Source organism: Rattus rattus, chromosome 14 (assembly GCF_011064425.1).
Source record: "Rattus rattus isolate New Zealand chromosome 14, Rrattus_CSIRO_v1, whole genome shotgun sequence".
NCBI lineage: Eukaryota > Metazoa > Chordata > Mammalia > Rodentia > Muridae > Rattus > Rattus rattus.
Genome location: NC_046167.1, coordinates 72,652,708 through 72,675,896, shown reverse-complemented (window position 1 = coordinate 72,675,896; position 23,189 = coordinate 72,652,708). Strand labels below are relative to the sequence as shown.

General features: G+C 49.1%; 1 protein-coding gene across 2 annotated transcripts in view; it reads right to left on the bottom strand.

The window, feature by feature from the left end:
- Cplx2 (complexin 2) overlaps window positions 1-9,314 on the bottom strand; it is a 72,627-nt gene extending 63,313 nt beyond the window's left edge. For both annotated transcript variants that reach the window (XM_032884266.1, XM_032884268.1), the window contains exon 1: window positions 9,051-9,314. The gene's annotated coding sequence lies outside the window, so the exon portion shown is untranslated. The remainder of the gene's footprint in view (window positions 1-9,050) is intronic.
- Window positions 9,315-23,189: the final 13,875 nt, after the last annotated feature.

Genomic DNA, 23,189 nt, shown 5'->3' with positions numbered 1-23,189 from the left:
AATCTTGCCGTGAGATGTCAGTGTTGGCTCATCTGTGTCTGTTTCCCGGCCTTTCACAAGGTCTGGCAATGTCATTGTCCCGCCAGTGTTTGCTGACTGAGCCTGCTCCCATGGTCTGGTGGACCTGTCTTGACACACTGAGGATTAGAGAGGACCAATTTAACGGAGAGCGGAGGTGGGAAGGCAGTTGGCATGATGGTCCAGTTCACATGGAGGTATATGTGGAGTTCGGATCCCAAACCACAGTCCCTGAACTGTCTATCCAGCTGCTGAACTCGGGGCCTGGTGGGCCTCTTCTTGACTGACAGCCAGAGGTGTTGAGGGGCCTGCAACATCTGCGTACCCACTTCCTCCCATCGAAACCTGTTCTTTCCTCCTGGACTCTTCCTGTCCTCTTTCCAGTAACAGTCTTACTTCAGGTGCAACTATCATTTAACAAAGTGGGATCTGAGGTTCAGAAGGAAGAGGGGCAGCCCAGCTCACAGAGGTGCACTGTGTGGTGAGACAGGGGATCCCACAGAGAGGACTCTAGATCCTTTGTTTCCGTTAGTCTGTCCTTAGCTCTACTGACCCCCTCCCCCATCCTACACGACTATGTTAACCTTCACCACACACAGCTTCAGCCCCTAACCCCACAGTTGGAACAAAGGCTCCATCAGGCTGGTCTCCAGAACCCGGGACTGAGCAGGCTGCTGTAGGTGTCTGATGGATGAGTGGATGAGTGAGAATACCAGGCTATGTTCTAAGGCTGTGGGTACAACAGTAAAAGGGATGGGTGTGATTCCTACTCTCAGGGGAAAATTGGCAACTGGATTGGATCCATGGCCAAGTTATTGTTTTCTGATTGGATGGGGTGGGCAACGGGGCTGTGTGTGTGTTTGGGGGTGACAGAGGGACAGAGGGACTGCATTCTTCCCAGGAACTGCATCTAAGTGCAAATGGTGACTGGTGTGTCTTTAGGCTGGGTCACCTGGGTGCAGGGTCAAGCACCCGACCTTTGAGAAGTTGACAAATTAAAAATGGGTGGTGCAGTTAACTGCCTGGTTTCAACATCCTACTGAGTTCAAAACAGCTAGTACTTTAAGTGCTAGCACATAGTAGGTGCTGGAACACAGTAGGTACTTAGTCAACTGTTGAGTGAATGGGTGAGTAGGCAGAGAGTAGGTCAGGGCCTGTGCTAGCCAAAAGTGTCAGCTTTCGCACCGACTAGCTCCTTTCGCGGGCTACCCATCCTAACTGCTCAGGGGAGGGTCTCAGTTTCAACACTCTGTCTCGAACATCTCACTATCTGACCAGTCCAGAGTCACAGCTTCCTTCTGCAGAGGATAACAAGGAAGCTCGATAAGGATTTGACCCACAGTTGAAGCTCAGATCCGCCCCCTGGCCTTCTCTAGAAGGGAAGAGCTGCCAAGAAGGCAGCTAACTGAAATACGGCAAGAGTCCTACTCTACTGCAGGCTTGTCAAGGCTAGCCCTCTCTAGGAGGAGCAGGAGCTTCCCCGAGAAAATGAGCTGAGGGCTGAAACTTAGAGAGACCAAGAGGAATGCAAAGGGCTTGCCACATAGAGGGAACACCATCTGCAAAATCATGGAGCATGTGTGGTCCAGTAGGGGAATTTGGAAGCATGCGGCTGGACAGGAGGCAGGGTCCTCGAGGCCCACTTGGAAGGAGCCTTAGAGAAGCCAGGGAGAGAACCATTGAAGGGCCTCACATTTGTGCCTCTGAGTAGTGGGGGATGGGATTTGAATGTGGAGGAAGGTGGGAGCCTGGGAACATCTTGCCACGTTATGGGCAGTGAGAGGCATGGAGATGGCAGAAGCAGAAGCAGGCTTTGTGCTTGACGAGGTGTGGGTTTGGATAAGAAGGGACTCAGCTTCCTGGGCTGGGTGGAATAGAGACATGGGAGAGGTTGTAGAACTCCCATCCTGGGGAGATCTCTGAGTGGGCTCTGGTCTCAGCCCCAGCTCCTGTCCCAGCCTCAGCAGCTGCTAGAGTGTTCCCCAGTGGCAATCTTACAGTGCTGACCTTGGCAACACCAGCCTCTAAGGGCTCCCATCACCCCTGCCCATACTGGTCACTCCATTTCTAGCCTGCAACCTTGCTGCAGTTCCCATGATCCAGGGTATCCACACTTTCTGTCTCTTCTGCTTGGTGCTGCATGCCTATCCCATGGCCAGCACTTTTTTGTTTTTGTTTTTTTAATGGAGATGTTAGCTTCACTACCTCTTCTTGGATTCTTCCCCGGACGCTTTTGTTAAACAGGCCCACTCCGTGTTACGTACCCCCTTCTTTAATTCTCTTAGAATTTATAGAACCTGGCAAGTCATTTCATGTGTTTGCTTCCTTTCTCCTCATTAGACCTGAGCTCTTTGAAGGCCAGGCCCTTATTCTGGCCCAAGAATGATGGCTCAGGAAGACCCTTCTGACTTTGTGTTTGCACATTCGGGAAACAGGAGGATATATTTACGATACAGGGTTACTGACAGCATTGAAGAGACACTCGTACATGGCCTGCCAAAGTCAAAATGACCCCAGGGATCTCACCAGTCTTTCTCCTCTTTATAGATTATGATGTTGAAACTCAGAGAAAGATGGGACAGGTCACACGGCTCAACTAAGAAGTGGTGGGATGGGCTTCTCTGCTGTTGGAGAGGTGCCTGGCCCTGTACCCTGCTCTGAGTAGGCGTTCAGCATTGAGAGCTGGCTCTCGGCCTCTAGCCATCTGCTGCTTGAACTGAAAGACCCTACTTGCTTGCCTGGCTGTCACAGTTTCCCAACGAGTCAGCCACAGGAATTCTAATGGCTGTGTGTGTGTGTGTGTGTGTGTGTGTGTGTGTGTGTGTGTGTGTGTAACACAAAGACCTGCCTCTTGCAAATGGAGAAATGTATTTTCTCTGCACTGGCAATTACCACACTGAAGTCTAGGCAACCGTTTTCATCTTGTAGGCACATTACCAAGATTAACTTCTGAACACTATGAAGTGATGCTTGTTGTGGATTGAGGGAGCAGAGAGGGAAGTGCATACATCAGTGTGTTTTATCATAAGAGAACCTGGGGTTTGGAGGGACTCAGGACAAACCTCTCTAGCTGTTTGATCTATTTTATGCAGGGTGTTTGCTCATTGCCTTTTTAAACGCATTAATTTTCTTAAGGATTCAAGGTTTCTGATGTTTCCTGTTCCATTTGGTCTCTGACTCAGCAATGTATTATATAAATATTTACTGAGAATATACCAGGAATTCTTATAGGCTGTGAGGATGTCACGGAGGAACAAAATATAACCTGCCGTTGCCGTCCTACAGACACCAGGGAGACAGATGGCAGAGTCCTGCTGGTAACTGGCTGTGTGAGTGTGGGTAAATTCCCTTCCCTCTCTGGGCCTTGGGGTTCTGTTGCCCTCCACTATTAGACTCCCTCTTGAAGCATTCTGATAGCCCTCACTTACTATAGAACATGACAGCCATCTCCAGCCTCTGACTGTAAGTCCTCAGAGCTGGGGTCTGCATGTGCATCTTGCTGGCCCGCTCTCTTTTGCCCTCTAACCACACTGCACATGTGGTGCATGTGATTGTGTTTGTGCATATGTCCCCCCCCCGTGTGTGTGTGTGTGTGTGTGTGTGTGTGTGTGTGTGTGTGTGTGTGTCCCAGAGGTAATGTCAGGTGCCTTCCTCACTTGTCTTTTGCCTTACTTTTTTGAGACAAAGCCTCTCACTGGTTTGGGAAGATTACATGGTCAGAAAGCCCCAGAAGCTTTCTGTCTCTACCTCCCCAGCACTAGGATTCCTTGTGCACACAACCACACCCAGCTTTTTAGCTGAGTGCTGGGAATCTGAACTCAGGTGCTCATGCTTACACAGCAAGCACCTTTTGAACGAACCCTCCTCCAGCCCTCAGATGTATTCTCTGAGTGCCAGGGCTCCCTGAATGTCTCATTGTTTAATCCTTACTGAATCAATCCCCTTGAAGGAGGGACTTGGATTCATAAGAATAGGGAGGTGGAGGTCACAAAGACAACTTCCCTGAATTCACCAAGTATCTCCATGGAGGGCTAGGGTCTGTGGTAGATGGTGTAGACCCCAGGTCATGCACTCCTCTCTGCCACTATTGCCTCTGCCTGTCTACCAGTTTTGCCCCTCTCCTTCCCCAAGAACAACCTGACATCCACCCATTGCCTGTGTAGGGGTTGGTCTTATACACTGTATGTTGAGTTCTGTACCCCAAGATCAGGTTGCAGTCAGGACATGGACATTGTATTGACCATGTACTGTAAAGAATGCTCCCCAATCTCTGATTGGACAATAAAAGGCTGGAGCCTATGACTGAGCAGGAGAGAGAGGAAGATGGAACTTGAGATTGAGTAGGGGGTCTCAGGTAGGGAGCATGAGGAGAAAGGAAAAGGTAGAGGAAGAAGGAGGTCCCCATCAGGCAGGATGGATCATAAGCAGGGACCATGAGCACAAGGCCAATAGGAGCTCACCTTGAGGACAAGCATGAAACAGAGCAAGTCTCACTTGGCAAGTAATGGGGCATTTATCTGGTTATTAATAGCTTAGCCAGGTTATAATAGTCTTGGGACCTGCCAAGTTTAGGTTTGTAGCTTGTAAATAAATAAATTCTGATGTCTCTGTGTTGTTCACTCAGGAGGTAAACAGGAAAGAGCAAGGCAGAAACCCATAAAATTTCTTTAATATTTGGCGCCCAACATGGGACACGGACTCCAAGCCTAGAAAACTCTTGGCTAGGAAAGTAATTTCTTAGTCAAAGAGTGGGAGAAGACCAAGAGACCTCAGACTGCCTCCAGGGGGCCTCCTAGAAGCCCCTTTGAGCAAACCCTTCTTTGTTTTGCTTCCGGAGCAAACCCTTTGCTTCAGTGATACAGCCCATGTTGGCCCTGGCTGTGGGGTGATGCTTTTTTTAGAGTGTGTGTGAAGTATGCTTCCCCACAGATATGACTCTGGTTTTTTGGACACCAGTTCCATGTCACCGTTTCCATATCTGTCTAAGTGTTTTCTGTAATTGTCTTTGCATTGCTTTCAATGATGGTGTCTACTCTGAGTGTGTGAGCCCCAGGGAAGCAGGCGTCACATGTGTCCAGTTATTCAGTGTCACTGGTACCTACAGTGCTTGATGTAGAAGAGCTAGTCAGTGACTAAGTATCTTGAAGGAAGAGTAGAGTCCCTCTGAGGCACTCTGCCTGGCATATCTGGATCTGTTAGCTCAACCTAACTTCACAGGTGCATGCTTACTATCTGTTACTGGCTTTGCCCATGGAATCTTCTGCCCAGGCATGAGGCAAGTTCATTGGCTACTTTCTGCTGACTTCCCATCACTGGGGATGTTAAGAGCTCCTTGTTTATTTCCTCATTCGTCTTTCTTTAACTTAGGGTAACTTATGAGTTTTTACCCTTCACAGTATTTCACAGGGTAGGGGCTCCCCTGAAAAAGGAAAAATACTAACTTCTAAGTCAGAACACCAGAGCCCAATCAAGGCACAGCCACTCAACATAGCTGTCACATTGCAGCAGTCCCTGGAGAGACTTTATACTCTAAAGAGACACAGAATTCTGAGTTCTGACAGAGCCTGGGCCAAACACTACTCACTGACTACATCAAAGGAGCTGTAGTCTGTAGCCCAGAGGGAGGTGTGGCCAAATTCAGGGCAAATGGAGAAAAAGGCTTCATGTTCATCGGGGTAATCCTATCAGGACTAAAAGAAACTGAGCAGAACTCCACAGAGATGGAGTATGGGCGTTGACTTCAGAGCCCTTTGCTAACAAGAGCCGGGGAGCCACCTGGGAAGTAAGCACAGTGGCCAGAGGATTGGTGCCACTAACCTACCTTCAAGTCACTTCTAAAGCCTATATGAAGGAAGCTTGACAGGTCCCAAAGACTAGCTGCCAGACACGGCCTTCATCCTGGAGACTAGGTAAACATCCCCTGCCCTACTTTTAAGGAAGGAAATAGCATATTGCTACATGTACCAGGAAATCCAAAGGCCAAATCTTCTAAGCAAATAGTGAACCGAAAAGCTGTATACATGAACCGTTCAAAGATCCTGGCCCTGCTCAGTACCGGGGACGCTCACATTTCAGTAAAATGAGACTTATTGATCACCACGCCTCCATTGTATGAATTCACGACGAAGGTCACTTGGAGGGGAAACTCAGTTTTTCTTTATAGGACTCAATTTGTCTTTTTGATTTTCTTCGTGGATCAGTAGCTGGTGTGCCGTCATCGTACAATTCTGGCTGGGTAACATTTGTCCTCCCCCCACTCTTCCCAAAGGAGCTCCTTCTAGCGTATGTGTCAGCACAATATGGCTTAGTCCTCAAAACTTCCTGCTGAAAACTGGAGAGAACTGGAGGGAGCAGGGAGCTCAAGATTTAATGACATCTAAGGTGGCACAGCATCTGGGTGACAGAAGGGGTTATTGATGTTGAAAATATCTCTGCACACAATGATACGAAGCCTTACACGATGTCTTGGGCTTTTTCAAAAAATTAGTCAGTGTGTGTTTGTGTGTGTACGTACGTATATGTGTGGTGTTCCTGTGGTGTGTGTGTGTGTGTGTGTGTGTGTGTGTGTGTGTGTGTGTGTGTATGTATATGTGTGGTGTGTGTGTATGGGTGTGTGTTTGTGTGTGTGTTTGTGTGTGTGTGTGTGTGTGTGTGTGTGTGTGTATGTGTGTGTGTGTGTGTGTGTGTGGGTTGTGTGTGTGTGTGTGTTTTTGGTTTGTGTTTGTTTGTTGTGTGTGTGGTGTGTGTGTGTATGAATATGTATGTGTGATGTGTACAGTATTGTATATGTGTGTGTGCATGTGTGTGTGCGCGTGTGTGTGAGTCTATGTTATGGTATGTATGGTGTGTGTATGTGGTGTGTGTGTATATGTGGTATGTGTATATATGTGGTGTATATGTATGGTATGTGTATGTGGTGTGATGTGGTGTGCGTGTGTGCGAGAGAGAGACAAAGAGAGAGAGAGAGAGAGAGAGAGAGAGAGAGAGAGAGAGAGAGAGAGGAGAGTGGATATGTGTATAGGGGAAGTTAAATTAGTCAGCCACTGAAGATAGACAGTGTCATCCCTCTACCCTGCTCCCTCCCTCTCTAAGGGGCTCCTGAAGTACAGACTGGCCTTGAACTCACTTTGTCACCAAGGATAACCTTGAACTCCTGATCTTCCTGCCTCCATCTGGATTACAGTTACGTGTTACTGTGCCAGGTTTATGTGGTGCTAGGAATCAAACCCAGGGCTTGGCACACGCTTCGCTGCTGCCCTAAAGGCTGAGCCATGTCCCTAGTCCCTATTTTTTCTTCCTCTGTTATAAATATATTTGAAACATTCCATCCAGAAAGGCACTTTGGGGACTGGCCTCAGCCTTCCATCCTGGGGACCTTCTGGCATGGTGACATCATACTGGCGGCTGTGATTTCATACCTCCAGGCCTTTATACGCAGCTCCATCTGTCTGCCATCTCTTTTCTCCCACAATCCAACACTCCCGCTTCGGAAATCCCGCAGCCTTGTTTACTAGCCTGAGTACTTATCACACCATATTTTAATTGTACTTTTTGCTTCCTCTGCTGGCCTGTGGCAGCCTTGGGGGCACTTCTTCATCCTCCCAAAAGTGTGTCCCCAGAACGTGTTTCCAGAAAGAATAATTAATGGTGACAGCTACCCACTTTGTTTATTTTCAGTATTGATGTGCCGGGCACCGCACTAAACGAACCTTATAGCGATGACGTTAAACCTTAACCCAGTGTGTACTGTGTGCTATTCAAGGAGGGGTGCCCTCTTGAATAGTCAAGGAGGTTTCAGGAGTTATTTACCTGTAGCTGTGTGCCACGAGGTGCTAAAGCCGAGGCTGGGTTCAGCCTAGAGGCCACCTGTTCTTCCTCCTATGGAACCATATAGTTCCAGGAGTTAAGGAGCCTGGGTTCTAGGCTCAATTCTAGACTAAATTGCTGAGTGATTTTAGGGGACACCTCTGCTCCCTAGGCCCTATCTGCTTGCGAGAGTCTTTGAGAGAACTAGCGGGTCACGTGACACGAGGGCCCTCCCAGCTTCAACTCCCGAGAGGAGGTTTTTCTTCTCCGGTTGGTTTTCTGCCCAGGAGCTGGCTTCCCTGTCTGGGAACCTCCCAGCTTCTCATACTCAACCTCTTTTCTAGTTAATTGTAGTCTCTCAGAGCAAAACCGCCTTTGCAACCTGCTGCCCGGGTCGCTTCTGCGTCCTCCCTCCCTGGCGAGCTCGAATTTTTCTTTAGGTGGGGGTGGAGCCCTGGACAAGAAGGAGGGGAGTCTGCCGTTGCCCGGCTCCTTCCAGCGGCTTCCCTGTTGTTTATCAGCCCCTTCCCTCTCCCCTCCGACGGAAACTCAGCCTCACACTTTCTAGGGATGTTCCGGGCAGAGCCGGAGCCAGCGGTTGCAGCCAGCAGCCGCAGGCTTCTGGGTTGGTCTCTCCCCAGTCCGCCACCCGGAGGTGGGGTGGACATTTGCAGGAAAGGGGGGCGGCGCACTCCTTCCTCCCAGTGCAGACTAGGCCCAGCTCGCCCCGCTGGAGCCGGGGACCCTCCTGTGCCGGTCCCCTCTACCCTCTCTCCGAGTCCCAGCTGAGCCCCGCCATTGCTCCGCCAGGCCTGGGGGACTGCAGACCCAGGCTGGGGCCGCGGCGGTGACTAGGCCTGGGTCCAGCGCGCCCGCGCCGCCACTCGGGGAGGAACGGGAGTCCCCGACAGGGCAGCCTTCCGCCCCGGGAGCGTCCAGGCCCTGGCGCTGCGCTCCGTGGGTCGCGGCCGGGATGCCGCGTCCGAGCCAGTTCCGGTGCGAGCGCGCAGAGCCCCGGGGGCCGCTCGGACCCGCGGCGCGCCGAGCCCCGCCGGAGCCGGGAGCTGTCCCCGGGGCGGTGTGGAAGGGAGCGGGGGAGAGGGGGAAAGCGCTAGGGAGGGAGAGGCCGGAGCGGCGGCGCGCAGGGCTGCGGGCAGCGCGGACCCTCGGCCAGGGTCTCCCCGAGCCACTCGGCTGGCTACCCGGAGCGAGCGCGGTCTACGAACCTGTTGGAGGCTTCAGTTCCTCCGCGGCCGACCAGGGCGCCCGGGACCGAGGCTCTGGCGCGCCTCTCCCTCCCGTCCTCCTCACTCCTCCGCCGAGACGCTCCCTCCTGCCGGGCTTAGCGCGAGCCACACGGGGGGCGCAGAGCCCCTCTAAGGTCGCCCCGAAAGCTGGCGGAGCTGCAGGGAGCACAGCTCAGAGGCCTCCCCCAAGGGCAGCCCGGCTCCCAGGGAGACCCGAGCTTCCTGAGAAGGGAGGCGGGGGCTGGCTGCTGGGACAACAGCGAGTGGCAGAAGAAACGGCTGGGAAGGCAAGAGGGAGACGGGGGAGTTCCCTAGACTCCTAACTCTGCCTTGAAGTTCGGGTACACGGGGTGGGGGTGTCTGTTGCTAGGACATCCCGTCTTGGAAATCTCTTTCCCCTCTCTCTCCATATCTGTACACCTACCTGTTCAGCTGTAGACACCACTCAGCTGTCTTTGATATCTCATCCGGATATGTCATTAACCGACCCCCAGGGAGAGCTTTCTGAAGATAGGATATTTAAGGTCATTCACTAGCAAAAGGCCGAATCTCCTCCCTGGTTATCTCGCTTATCCTTGTTCTCAACGTGAGAGAAGACTCATTCTGAGCAGACTCATCCCGGGCTTTAGCACCCGTGCCCCTTACTTTTTGGGAGCAACCTTACTACTTAGGTTTATTCCACAAAGTGAAGCGTCCTTCGTGTCAGTGAAATCTCTCGTGCTGTAGGGTCAGCCTGTAAGTCCCTTTACTAGATGTTTAGTCGTATATTATAATTATTTATTTCCACCCCGGCTACCAGTCCTGTAAAAGCTGGATCCACCTTTTTCTCGGGATCTCCACCACCTAGCACACAATCGCTGTTCACTTGTAACTGTTAAACCAGGGAACTCCCTTTTCTTCATGTGACTGCTCATTTGATTTCCATATTTTCATCGCAGCCTCCAAGGCCCCACTTGGCAGCTTTACCACCAACACTTGTCCTCTGAATCACCAACTTCCCTTCCAATGACCTCAATTTCTACCCCGAGCTGCTTAAAAAAATATGTAAGTTGCTATTTTCTTTGCTTGTCACCCCCATCATCGTCTCTCACAGGGCCAAATCCTTCTAGTCACTTGGATTTTAGCTCAAATGCTCAAATACCACTCCCTCAAAGAGGTCCCTCTCTGACCATGTATTCAATCAAAGTGTGTTCAACACGTTTGTAGACGACAGCATCACATCACAATGCCATTCACTTGTAGCATTACTCTACCATTTCCCGTTGCTGTACCGATGGTCAAATTTCAGTTCTTTAGTAGTTACTACACTCTGAAATAAATTGACAGCCATCCCCTGTTATCTATGGGGGACTGGTTCTAGGAACCCGAAGCAGCTCAGATTTCTCACATAAAATGCCTTGAATTTGTATAAGGCCTGTAGAGTCTTCCCATACGCTCTCTTTTGGAGGCAGAGTCTCATGTAGCACAGCTGGCCTGTCCTCCTGCCTCGACCTTCTAAGTGTTGGGATGGCTGGCCTTCTTCCGTGCCTCCAGCTGCCTTTGGAGGACTTCCGTGTGATCATCTGTGAGCATTCTGAGCAGAATGATCTTGATCTGCACACGACTCATCTTTGGAGAGGCTGGGGCTGCCCTGTGGGTGACTCTGAAATCCCTTCTGAAGTCACCAGAGAGGGATTAACAAGAGAGGCACATAGAGATCCTTAGTAGGGAAAAAGTACCTGGGAGAGGCTCTTAGGCCGTTTTGTCATGCAATAATGGGATATGCCAGGCAATTCATCATGAACAGAAATGGTCTGACTCATTGTCCGAGTGGCTGGAAAGTCCAACATGGAGGAGTCGGCCAAGACCTTTTTGCTGTGCTGTTCTATGAGAGAGGGAGTGGGAGAGAAATAAGGAGGGGAGGAGAAGGAAGGAGAGAGAAGGAAGAGGGGTTGGGGAAGAGAGATACTGCTAATGTCAAGCTCTGTTACAGTGGTCGTTTATCCATTATGAGTTGTAGAGCCACTGTGAGCTAACGCCCTCCATAAGTCATGGTCCTGAACAATGATCCTTTCCCAGCCTGGGCAACAAAATCAGAATAACCAGACCCAGGCCTGTTCTCACCAATGCTCTCACTTGATGCACGTGACAGCCTTATCCAGTGGGCATTGCTCTGCCCGTTTTATACCCCCACACAACTGAGGGCAACAGCAACAGATTGACTTGACCGAATCTAAGAGCTTGTAAATGGTGATACCATACCATGATGAATGCTGGGATCTAGAGCTAGGGCACGACTCTTTGCACTTAGGAAGTTGTATCACTAGGAGACACAGACTAAACAAACAGTACACTGTAGCTCAAGGGTTACTTTCAACCAGGAGAGGGGTGGGAGGCATCAAGGGATGGACACTCAAATCAGGATACAATGAAACTTGAATACCAATTGCAAATGGTGGAACACTATCCAGATATGACATACTATGGTGGAATTTTAGTGCTGTGTCTTAGCTAGTAATCATTCTGGTTTATCCTGCACCAAACTGAAGTCACAAAGCTGGTGGACAGCAGGGTGAGGCTTATCCTGAGTTTATTTGACTCAAAGCCTGAGATCTGAACTCTGATCCCCTGAGTCTGAATTTCTGGTGATCGGGAGTGGCTGGAGGTTTGTGCTGGATGATTAGGCCATATAACGGCTGCACATGGGGTGTCTGGATGCCTTTGCTCCTGCTGGGAAACTTTAGGGAATGCTACCAGGCAGTGGAAGGGACAGACCTTCGAGGGAAAGGTTAGAGAGACTCAAATTGAACTTTTAAGAACTTAGTAGGGGTCCTTACAAGAAGACAAAAAGAGAGTGCTTCAGATAGAGACAATGTAAAAATGGAGGTATTGTTATTTATATGTTTGTGGGCACGGAGTTATGTTTCGTGCTGTTTGCTCATGAAGAGGCTATAGGATGGGAAGTCAGCCTGGAACGGGCTTGGACTCGGATATCATGATTTCACATCCCAGGCAGCTGAGACCCACTGACGGGCAGCGACTCCGCCTGTGTTGTTTTCTCCAATTTTCAGAGAGCTTTCTAAGGGTGCTGCCCACCACTCTGGAGCGTGTGGATCTGAAGCTCCACGAGGGTGCCGTGCGTGCCTGCGGTTCTGGCTAGTCAGTAGAACTTGGCAGCAGACCTGGGCCTGTGCAGGTGCCCAGTAAGCATTGGCGGAGAACGAAGAACTGCAGGCAAGGAGTCTAGGCTAGAGGCAATAGCTTCAAGCGGCAGAAAACTGAGAAGAAACGCACCGGTCTTTAGAATACGTGCTCTAGAAAGCACAAAGCTATTGCTTCCCACCTCCGAGCTACCAGGGGAGGTTAGGATTCAGCTTTCCAAAATGGCTTCTGAACCTCATCACTCATCTCCCCTTCCGCGCACAGAAAGGCTGGCGGGCACCAGGCTCCCAGCACCCGAGCAGGCCTCTGCTGTGTTATATCTTTTGGCTCCTGGCTTTTAACTGGCGTTCCCTGTTTTGTGGCAATCGCCTCGTGTGTCATCATTGGAGTTTATGTTCTAAGAGGGTGGCTGCTGTGCTAATGACACTCTTGGCTCAGGTACAAAGATCTGCCTTCTCTCCCTCCACCCCTCTGGGAAGTGTGCTGTGCGCTGTGGGAATGGCCGACTTGCAGGGCTGGCTGGGCTCAGTTCCGTTCGCTCTGCCGCACAGCTGCTGTTCAGTGTCTTGCCTTGCACAGCTCTCATTCTCAGTGTGGGGTCATCGAGGAAGATTGTCCCTCAGTGTTCAGACGGTGGTAAGATGTTTCCTATGAGAAGGCAGGCCTGCCCGCATTCTCTAAGTTCTCACCCCCAATACATAGTACAATTGCCTCTCGTTTTATTTCAGATGACACTTTCTGCTCTTTGAAATGTCTGGTCACTTATTCATCATCTGTTCCTTTCACTGAATCTCATCTCCACGGGAACCGAGTCCGCTGTGTTACCCCTGAACCTCTTCTTTCAGTCTGCTTTAGGTTGCTATGGTACCTGAGACTGGGGATTTCATAAACGTGTAGAAATTGATTTTCTGAATTCTGGAGGCTGGCTCCCCACAGGAGGAACTAAGAGTATGAACTTATCCCTCGAGCCCTTTCCTACCCAGCATGAATCCAGCCAGGACACTGCCCTACTGCAAGGTACCCCTTCCCAGTAGTTCTGCACTGGAGTTTCGGGGGACACCTGTAGCCAGCAGCTGCTGCAGTGCTGGGTCAGTTAGGGCATGCCCTCGGCACCTTCCTGAGAGGACCTCACCTCAGAGCAATGCACCACACCTCAGAAAGTCCAGCACGGGACATACCAGCCCTGAGCGACAGAATTTTCACCCTTTTCAATTCATATTTGACACGTTTTTATAACAAATATTTTACATTTTATTCATGTGTATGTGGTTGTGTGCGGAACATAAATGTGGGTGCTAGTGGAGGTTAGAAGTGGGCATCAGATCCTCTGGAGTCATCAGCTGCCCCATGCGGGTTCTGGGAACTGAACTCAGGTCCTCTGGAAGAGCAGCCAGTGCTTCTAAGGACTGAGCCAGCTCTCCGGCCTGTACTGTTGCCACCGTCGTATTGATTCAACTCATATTCATTTTTGAGAGGGAAACAGGGAAATGTAATTCTTTAACATGTATATTATATCTTATTTTAGATCTTGAAGTGGGCAATTCGAAGGCAGCAATCTCACCCTTATTAGTTCGCAGATGAAAGAGCAGCCTTGGGAACCGATATTGCACAAAGATAGATGCTGGTTCAAATCCAAGTCAGAGTACACTTCAGAGACCATGCCACATGCAATCGTGACATTTAGGAAAGGATTAAACATCGCCTTGGGGAGCCGTGACTTGTGTTCTAGGCAGGTCTTACCTCTTGCTGACTTCTGATGTTAGATGAAGCCCCGTGAAGCTAAGTTTCCTTATATGCATAGCAAATAGCATGGAATGTATTCCTTAGAATTATCTGTGGAGAAGGATAAATGTTAGCAGGCCCGTGAAGTGCTCCACACCGGAAGAGATCGGTAATATCCACTTTGGTGTTTCGAGATGTTGGAGGCGAGTTGCAGTGAGGTAGGATGCTCAGTTAGTCAGTGCAGCGCTCTCTGTTTTGTACGTAAATGTCTTCAAAGAAGGATTCTCTTCCGAGGGAAAGAACAAACACATCTAAGAGTGTGTGGTGATTAATCTTGGTTGTCAAGTTGACTACATCTAGAACCATCTAGAACCCAAGATGCTGGGTGCTCCTCGAGGCCTTTTCTTAACCAGGTTATTTGAAGCAGGAAGACCCGCCCTAAGTCTGGTCCACACCTTCTGTTGGCAATCCAAATAAAAGACAGAAGCCGTGCTCTCTGTTTGCCTTCTCTCCAGACTGTAGTTCACCTATCCTGTGGCTGCAGCCAGTATTAAATCCAACCTCTTCAGGATTCCCAATGTAGACTGAAGTCCTTTTGACCCCATCACTAGCCTGGGACTGCTGATATGATCTGCTTTCAAGGACTGAACAACTACCAGATTCTTGGCCTTTCTGGCATGAGACAGCCATTGTTAGACTACCTGGACCACATTGCATAAGCCAGTCTAATAAACAGCCCATATATATATATATATCCACATATATGAAATGTATAAAATTATACATTTCATATATGTGTACATATATAAATAATATATAATATACATTCATTCTATCAGTTCTATTTCTTTAAAAGGTGTCTCTAGTTCTTTGTATAGAGGAAAATAACAGGCCCAGAGGGAAGGGACTTGGTCAAGGACAGAACTGGACTTCAAGTCTCAACACATCAGACTCTCAAGCTTTAGAAAAATGTGAGTTGTCAAGGTGCTTGGTCCCCTCCCCTGGGCTCTGAAATTACAACTAATCCCCTCTCCATTGTGTCTGCTGCAAGGGGAGAGAAATCCGCAGATAATCTCTAACCCTCATTTGAGCCAATAATCACACTCATTTATCTCCCCATAAAGCTGCTTAGTGAAAGGTGGACAAGAGGCCCAGCCGGCCGGGCCTGTGGCTTCTCTCAGCTCTGGCTGCCTGCAAGCAGGGTATCTCTAATGACTCTAGGGAGGCTGACCTCACAGTGAAAACGGCAGCCAGCCATCCTGACTCATTGTCCAGGACAGTGTCTCCAGAGCTGGGAACAGTATTACTCATTGCCCCCTGGAGAGCAGACACACAAGATCCGTGGAGCATTTCCTGAGATGTGGAGCTCTCTGAGCCTCAGTTTTCCTATCTGTAAAATAGAAAGAAGGGCCTGAGTGCGGAAAACCAAAACCAAAACCAAACCAAATCAAAATGAACAGGAAGAGGTGACTGGCTGACCACACTCATTGTTTTGCTAATGGGTACATGCGCATTATGTGTGTGCTTCTTTTAAGGGTTTCACCGGCTGGAGGGTAGGTCCTGGCTTGCCCTGAACTCATAGCAATCCTTATGCCTCAGCTTCCTGGGTGCTTGGATTACAAGCACTTCTGTGTTCAGCAAATGCTCATTTGATCCCTACTATGTGCCAGTTCCTACTATGTGCCACGCATAATTCCAGATACTTGAATATTGATCATCAAACAAAACAGGGCGATGAGCTCCACGTTCACGGTGTTCCCTGTCCCCTGGGATGGAGGGGAGGCAATAAACACGTAACTGCGTGAGGTGGTTCTTACAGTAACTGTGTTGGGAAGACGGAAATTGAGGTGGTCCAGCTGAGCCGAGGGTGTGCATTTGCTTGCTTAAGGGGCAAGGAAGACCTCACGTACAGGGTGATTTTCAGGGAGTGAGTCACCCTGGCAGAGAGCACAGAGACTTCAGAAGGCATGGGGCAGCCACCGTATCTGAGAGACTGTGAAGAGGCAGCTGGCTGGAGTGGTGTGAAAGAGGAGAAGGTGACTGAGCGGAGGCCAGAGGACTCATCCTGAGAGGCTTCAATAGTACGGCGAGGACATGGGGTCTGACAGACAGAAAACAAACACTGGACGACGAAAGGCGGGAAGAGAGGAGGGAGGAGAGGGCTAGCTGGCTGGAGCTGGTTTGTGTAGACCCAGAGCAACTGTCTAACGGGTCATGAAGGACCTGATGGTGTGGCAGACTGTGGCTAGACTCATGGGAGTCTAGCCTGAACTTGGGGTCCCCCGAACAGAGCAAGAGATAGTCTCCAAAGAGCAAGGTGGTCAGCGCCCAAGGAATGGTACAGTTGTCTTCTGGTCTCCCCAGTCATGTGCTCACATGTGTACCTGTACCTCACACAAATGTGCTTTTGTATGACACATAGACACACATATACATACACAAAGACACACACATATACACACATAGACACTGGCATAGATACACACAGAGGCACAGACATATGCATACACATATATACACAGACACATAGACATGCACATACATACACAAAGACACACACAGACACACACAGACACTGGCATAGACATACACAGGCACACGCATAGACACCAGCATAGATACACACACAGGCACAGACATACACATATACACATATAGACACACAGACACAGACATACACATACAAACACGAAGACACACACGGACACACACAGACACTGGCATAAACATATACAGGCCCACACACATATACATGTACACACAGTCACACACACACACACACACACACACACACACACACACACATTGTGAAAGCTAATGTCCACGAAAATCTTAGATACAGATGTTTACTGTGTCTTTAAACATTAGCTCTGCAAAACCTGGAAGCAGTCAGAGATGTCCTTCGGTTGGTGAATAGACAAACGTGGGGCAGAAGATAATGGAACATTTTTAGTGTTCAAAAGAAAAGCACTATCGAGACTTGAATAGACACAGAGAGAATTGAAATGCTTGTGACTGAGTGGAAGAAGGTGGGCCACCACAAAGGCTACTTAGCACATCACTCCAACTCTATAGCGTTCTAGGGGAGTCAACACTACAGAGACAAACAAAATAGCTTAGCGGTTTTTGTGAAACTTCACCAACAGCACCTCAGTGATGGGTACATGCTACTGACTACTCCTGGGCCCACCCTAGGCTGTCTGACTCTACGTGGGAACTCAAGGTAAACTATGGACTTTATATGGTAACTATGTGTCAATGAAGTCATCCCGGATGTAGCTAATATGTTACTCCTGCAGGTGGCTTTGAGTAGCACTGTGGAAGTGGGGAGTAAAGGAAAAGCCAGATTCCTCCTGCTAAATTGTGCTGTGAACATAAGCTTGCTCTAGAAGGAAAGGCTACTTTGGAAAGGCTAGCAGACACACATCAGTAAACCATCTCTGGGATGGTTAGTGTGTCCTCCATCCAGAAGCTTAGTGGAACTGCGGGCTTGAGTGAGTCTCTAGCTTTCACATGGCCAATTTCTTCTTTTCTAAGGGTATCTTGCCTTTCTCATTTGACTTCAGTCTCTGGGGGGTGAACCAGTATGTCGCATCCTCTGGACCACAAAGGTTGCATGTACTGGCTGGTTTTGTGTGTCAACTTGACACAAGCTGGAGTTAGCACAGAGAAAGGAGCCTCCCTTGGGGAAATGCCTCCATGAGATCCACCTGTAAGGCATTTTCTCAATTAGCGATCAAGGGGGGGAGGGCCCAACCCATTGTGGGTGGTGCCATCCCTGGGCTGGTGGTCCTGGGTTCTATAAGAAAGCAAGCTGAGCAAGCCAGGGGAAGCCAGCCAGTAAGTAACATCCCTCCATGGCCTCTGCATCAGCTCCTGCTTCCTGACCTGCTTGAGTTCCAGTCCTGACTTCCTTTGGTGATGAACAACAATGTGGAAGTGTAAGCTGAATAAACCCTTTCCTCCCCCAACTTGCTTCTTGGTCACGATGTTTTTTTTTTTGTTTTGTTTTTTTGTTTTTTTTCTTTTCTTTTCTTTTCTTTTTTTTCGGAGCTGGGGACCGAACCCAGGGCCTTTCGCTTGCTAGGCAAGCGCTCTACCACTGAGCTAAATCCCCAACCCCTGGTCACGATGTTTTGTGCAGGACTAGAAACCATGACTGAGACATTGCATGATGATCAGTTAGTGACATAAAGTCCAAGTCACCCAAGTAGAACTAAACTGCTTCAGTGATGGACCTTGCTCCGAGCGGTTGGGGTATGAATGTGTAACCTTTGGAGTTACTGAAAGATATCCACTGGTCAAGCAGAGAACCAGCTCTGTGTCGAGGCCTGGAGATGAGTACACAGGAGAAAAAGACCCAGCCACCGGGAAGAGAACAGAGTTCTTCCATGAATCACCCGAGTATCTGGGTCAACCCTTACCTGAAGCTGGGTTTCTACCATGCTTCTCTGTCTTACCAGACAACACCATCCTCTTATTGCTCAAACCAGTTTAAACTGAGTTTCCTAATATTTTCAATGCAAAGAGGTCTAGCTGGTATAAAGTGGATTACAAGCTTCTGAAGAGAGAGAGAGAGAGAGAGAGAGAGAGAGAGAGAGAGAGAGAGAGATTAGATTTTGAGTTTCCTGTGTGAAATAGTACCCATAGACTTCCTGCCCCAACGCCCATCCCAAAGATTTTCATGAGTATGGAACTGATACTAGCTGGAGACCAATATGCTTAAATGTCTGCATTGCTCTCTGGTATTTGGGATTGGGTTTGGGTTCCTCAAAGAAGGAGACAGGCACATATGGAAGGAAACATGCATATGCAATGAAAGTTCACACCCAAGCAGCTGTCTGGAATACTCATGCATAACCAAGGATCCAGACTTGGATGCATTCTGAGATGCATACGCAAGCGCCCACAGGGAGGGCAGAGGCATGCCAAGGTCGGCACAGGGCACTGGGATGAACGGTAACACCTGCCTCACCAAGGGGATGGGATGGCTGGGGAAGGGTGACAGGGCTGAACATGATGGGACTTTGGGCTGCATGAGGATCTTTCTAAGTGGGCGCGAAGAAAGGATGTGCATTTATAATGTGTAGGAAAGCTGGGGTGGGGATGGTCCTAAGAGAGTGGGGCATGGCTAATCCTCTCCTTTTGATGTTAAGGGAAAAGAGAGCCCTGGAGCCAAAAAATGCAGCAGTGTGGTCCAGGCACAAAGCAGTTGCTGGTTTCTTTACGTTTATGTCCATCATGCTGGGCCTCGAGATGGGGACACCCGGGCAGATGTTTGAACGTTTGAGTGAGTCCGTGAAGGAGTTTCTGGAAGAGCTCAGCATTGCAATCGTGGAGCCTGTAATGTGTATGGCCCTCCCCGGGTGGGTGAGCATCACACAGTTCACCGAGGGCCTGAACAGAGCAAGGGCGTGGAAGAAGGGCGCATTCACTGTGCTGGCCAGGGCCTGGTGTCTCCTCTCCAGCCTGGACCTTCTGGTTCTCAGTCTTCAGATGCAGACTGGATCTGTTTTGTCAGCTCCCAGGCTCTCATCCCTTCAGATCACACCATTGGTTTTCCTAGGTTTCCAGCTTGCAGACAGCAGCTGACTGTGGGGTTTCTCAGCCTCCAGAATGGTGTGAGCCAATTCCTTATAATAAATCTTTTCATAATAGATGTATTGGATATATATATGTATATATATATATGCTGAGAAACAGGACCTGTATATGTATAAACACTTTCATATGTACATGCACACACATATATACATATGCACATACATAAGTAAATATACACACAGACATGCACATACACATGTACAATACAGACACATACTTATTTTTGCAGAAGCTTAGTAGCATTTCCTATAAATAACCAGGGACTAGGAAAAAATTCTACTCAATGCGAATTATTCAAATAGGAGTAAAAGTTTGACACGCAGGCAAGTTAGAAGATTTAACTTGAACTGTCAAGAGTTTGAAATGAGATAAAATTAAATGTCTTACATTTAGCAAAAACACAGGACACAGAATAGAAAGTGAAATAGTGTCTGATTTTTAAAGATTAGATAAGAATAATTGGGAGAGGGAGGTAGGGACAGTCTCTGTGCACTGTGTAAAAGCATCACCCGCCAATAGATACCTGATGGCCAATAAACGGAGGCAGGATTAGGAGGCGGGACATCTGTCAGAGAGAGAGGAACTCTGGGAAAGTCAGGTGCGGAGGAGTCCACAGAGATGGGGACTTATGAAAGCGAGGAGAGGAAAGCAGCCACACGGCAGATGTAGAACGGTATAAATGAAGCTAGTTGGGGAGAAAGCCTAGCTAGAAGGCCTAGGCACTTATTCATAAGTAAATACACCTCCGTGAATTTATTTGGAAACTGGGGTGGACATAAAAAGTATTTTCCAGGCCAGCATTCCTGATATCTCAGCCAAGTGATTTCTCTCTCTGTCTTTATCTCTCATACAATGCATCCCAACTGGTGACCCCACTTTCCCCTCCCTCCACTCCATCCAGTTCATCCCCTCCTCCTGCCTCCCCTCCAGATCCACTGCTCCTCTGTTTCCCCTCAGAAAAGAGGACCTCCCCACCCCCAGTGACATCAACTTACTGAATATGACCTAACAAGGCTAGTCACAAATCCTCTTATCAAGGTTGGAAGAGGCAGCCCAGTAGGAGGAGAGGGGTCTGAAGAGCAGGTAAAAGAGGCAGAGACAACCCACTCCTGCTGTTAGGAGTCTGACTAAAACCCCAAGCTACACAACCATAACTTATACGCAGTGCGGACCCACGCAGGTTCTGTGAACGCCAGTTCAGTCCTTGTGAGCCTGTGCTCTCCTGGCATCTTCAACCCCTCCGGCTCCTACAATCCTTCCTCCTCCTCTTCCTCTCCAGGGTCCCCTAGCTCCGCCTAATGTTCATTCAGCCAAGTCTTTATCCTTTCCACCATCTCTGTGCAAGAATAAGAAAAGTATATTAGGATACAGGTATCCTGCTAATGGAGCCAGCGGATGGGCACCATTTGTCAATTGATGGACATCATTCGCCATGATGACTTTAAACTTCTTATTTGGAAATAATTTCAGGCTCGCAGGGGAAAAGAAAAAGGACCAGCGCAAAAAAACTCTTATGTATTCCTCGTCCAAGAAGTAGAGGTTTAACCAATTACTTCCTAATTCTAAACTAGATCTGAAATGGGGCGGGAGTGGGGAGAGACAGGGTGCTCAAGGGGACATAGGCGAGCCTCAGGCCTGCCTCAGGCACATTTTAAAATGACTGATAATGGAATCTTTCACCTGCATGGCTTATCTCTTAATGGTAACTGGATCACATATTTCTCTTGGGAAATCCCCCCCCGTCTCTGTCTGTCTCTGTTTGTCTCTGTCTCTGTCTGTCTGTCTCTGTCTCTGTCTGTCTCTGTCTGTCTGTCTCTGTCTCTGTCTCTGTCTGTCTCTGTCTCTGTCTGTCTGTCTGTCTCTGTCTCTGTCTCTGTCTCTGTCTCTGTCTCTGTCTCTGTCTCTCTCTCTCTCTCTCTCTCTGTGTGTGTGTGTGTGTGTGTATTTCTTTGTCTCTGTCTCATTTGACGGGTGACTTGCTTGGGACTGACCACACCATGGTTCTCTTAAACTCATCAAGATGGGACCTACATGAGTTTAACCAGCATGAATTTTGTAAGAATTGTGGCAGGAATTCTGGTGGCATGATTTGTCCTTGTCCAATGGACAATGGGAAGTATGCAGTCCTGGGATCCACTTGGAATTGTTTTAGGAATCCCACGGACACACCTTGAGATGGAGCCAAACACTGGGGAAGACAGGGTTCTAAGTGGGGAGCTGCTGGCTCAGTGCTGGGACGCCCAGACACTTTGGGGTTTTCAATGTCCATCAACCGACAAATTCCTTTTGTCCTTCAGAAACCAGTTTGAGCAACGAGCTTTCTAATGCACTTATGACAGTGGTCGTTTGGGGTCAAGGATAGAGTCCACTGATGGAAAAGGTCCCAGAGCTGGGGCCAGAAGTATGGTACCGTGTGTGGTGAGCCTTGGGGAACATGGACGGTGTTCTAAAACTTCCCACATCTGTCCCAAACTGGCAATATCTGGGTCTGTAAAGAGCAGAGGTCAAGAGGTCCCAAGGGAGGGATGAGCAAAGAAAACACTGTGGCCTGAAAGAGGATGTCCCATATCAGCTCCCGTATTTGAATACGTGGTGCTGTTAGAAGAGGTGAGGTGTGCAGTGTTGGTGGAGGGAGGGCTTCCCTGGGGATGGGCTTTGAGATTAAAGGCCTGGCAAACCACTTCAAGTTCATCCCTCTTTGAGTTCATGGTTCAGGATGTGAATTCTCAGCTTCTTGCTCTGTGGCGTGCCCCTGCCCAACCGCAAGGACTTGCTCCTCTGAAACTGCAAGCTGACATCAGCTCTCTCTTCCGTAAGTCACAGCGATAGAAAAGTGCCTAATGCAGGCCCTGATGCTGGTGAGAGCAGAGACCATGCTAGTTACCTCGGGACGCAAGAGCAGTGACCTTAAGGCGGGACAATTTTAGGTGGCAGGCAAGCGGGAGAGCTTAGGTGCAGAATCATCCACTTGAGTGTCAGAAGACTTCTCTGAAGAGAGTGGTGTCTAGAAGGAGCACTAAGTTACTGGAAGACACAGTGTAACGTGTGTGGATGCTGCTGCTGCTGCTGCTGCTGCTTCTGATGCTGGCCCTTGCTGCTGCTGCAGACGCTGCTGCTGCTGCTGCTGCTGCTGCTTTGGTGATGCTGCTGGCGATGAAGAAGATTGCAGCATTTGCTGAAACGATCTGTGCACACGTTTATTAACGTCCCTTACTTTGGTCTTCCAGGGTCCAATACTCCTTGCCACACTTCTTTCTCCACTGTTACCTGGCTGGAGTCCAGTTGGTCTGGAATCCAGGACTCCGGAGAGGGGCATGTCACCCAGTGTTGGCCGATGGAAATACAGCCTCTCCCCAGGTGCTTGAGGGAGTAAACAGGAAACCAGAAGTGGTCCAATCAGAGGTGACGAGGGCCAGCCTTAAGACAGCTGGGAAAAAAGCATTCTCCTTCGACTGGTGGAGGCACTGGTGGCCAGCTTGTCACTTAGAAGGGAAATGTAGCCAGTGTGGAGGATGTTAGAACAGAAGGGGCAGATGATATATACGTTGCTGTTTCATGTGCCTGCTGTCATCCATGTCTAAGGTTAGACTCTGGTTTAACTTTCCAGGCACACTTTAAACATTAGTCCTTGTTCAATTTTGTTGGTGGCTC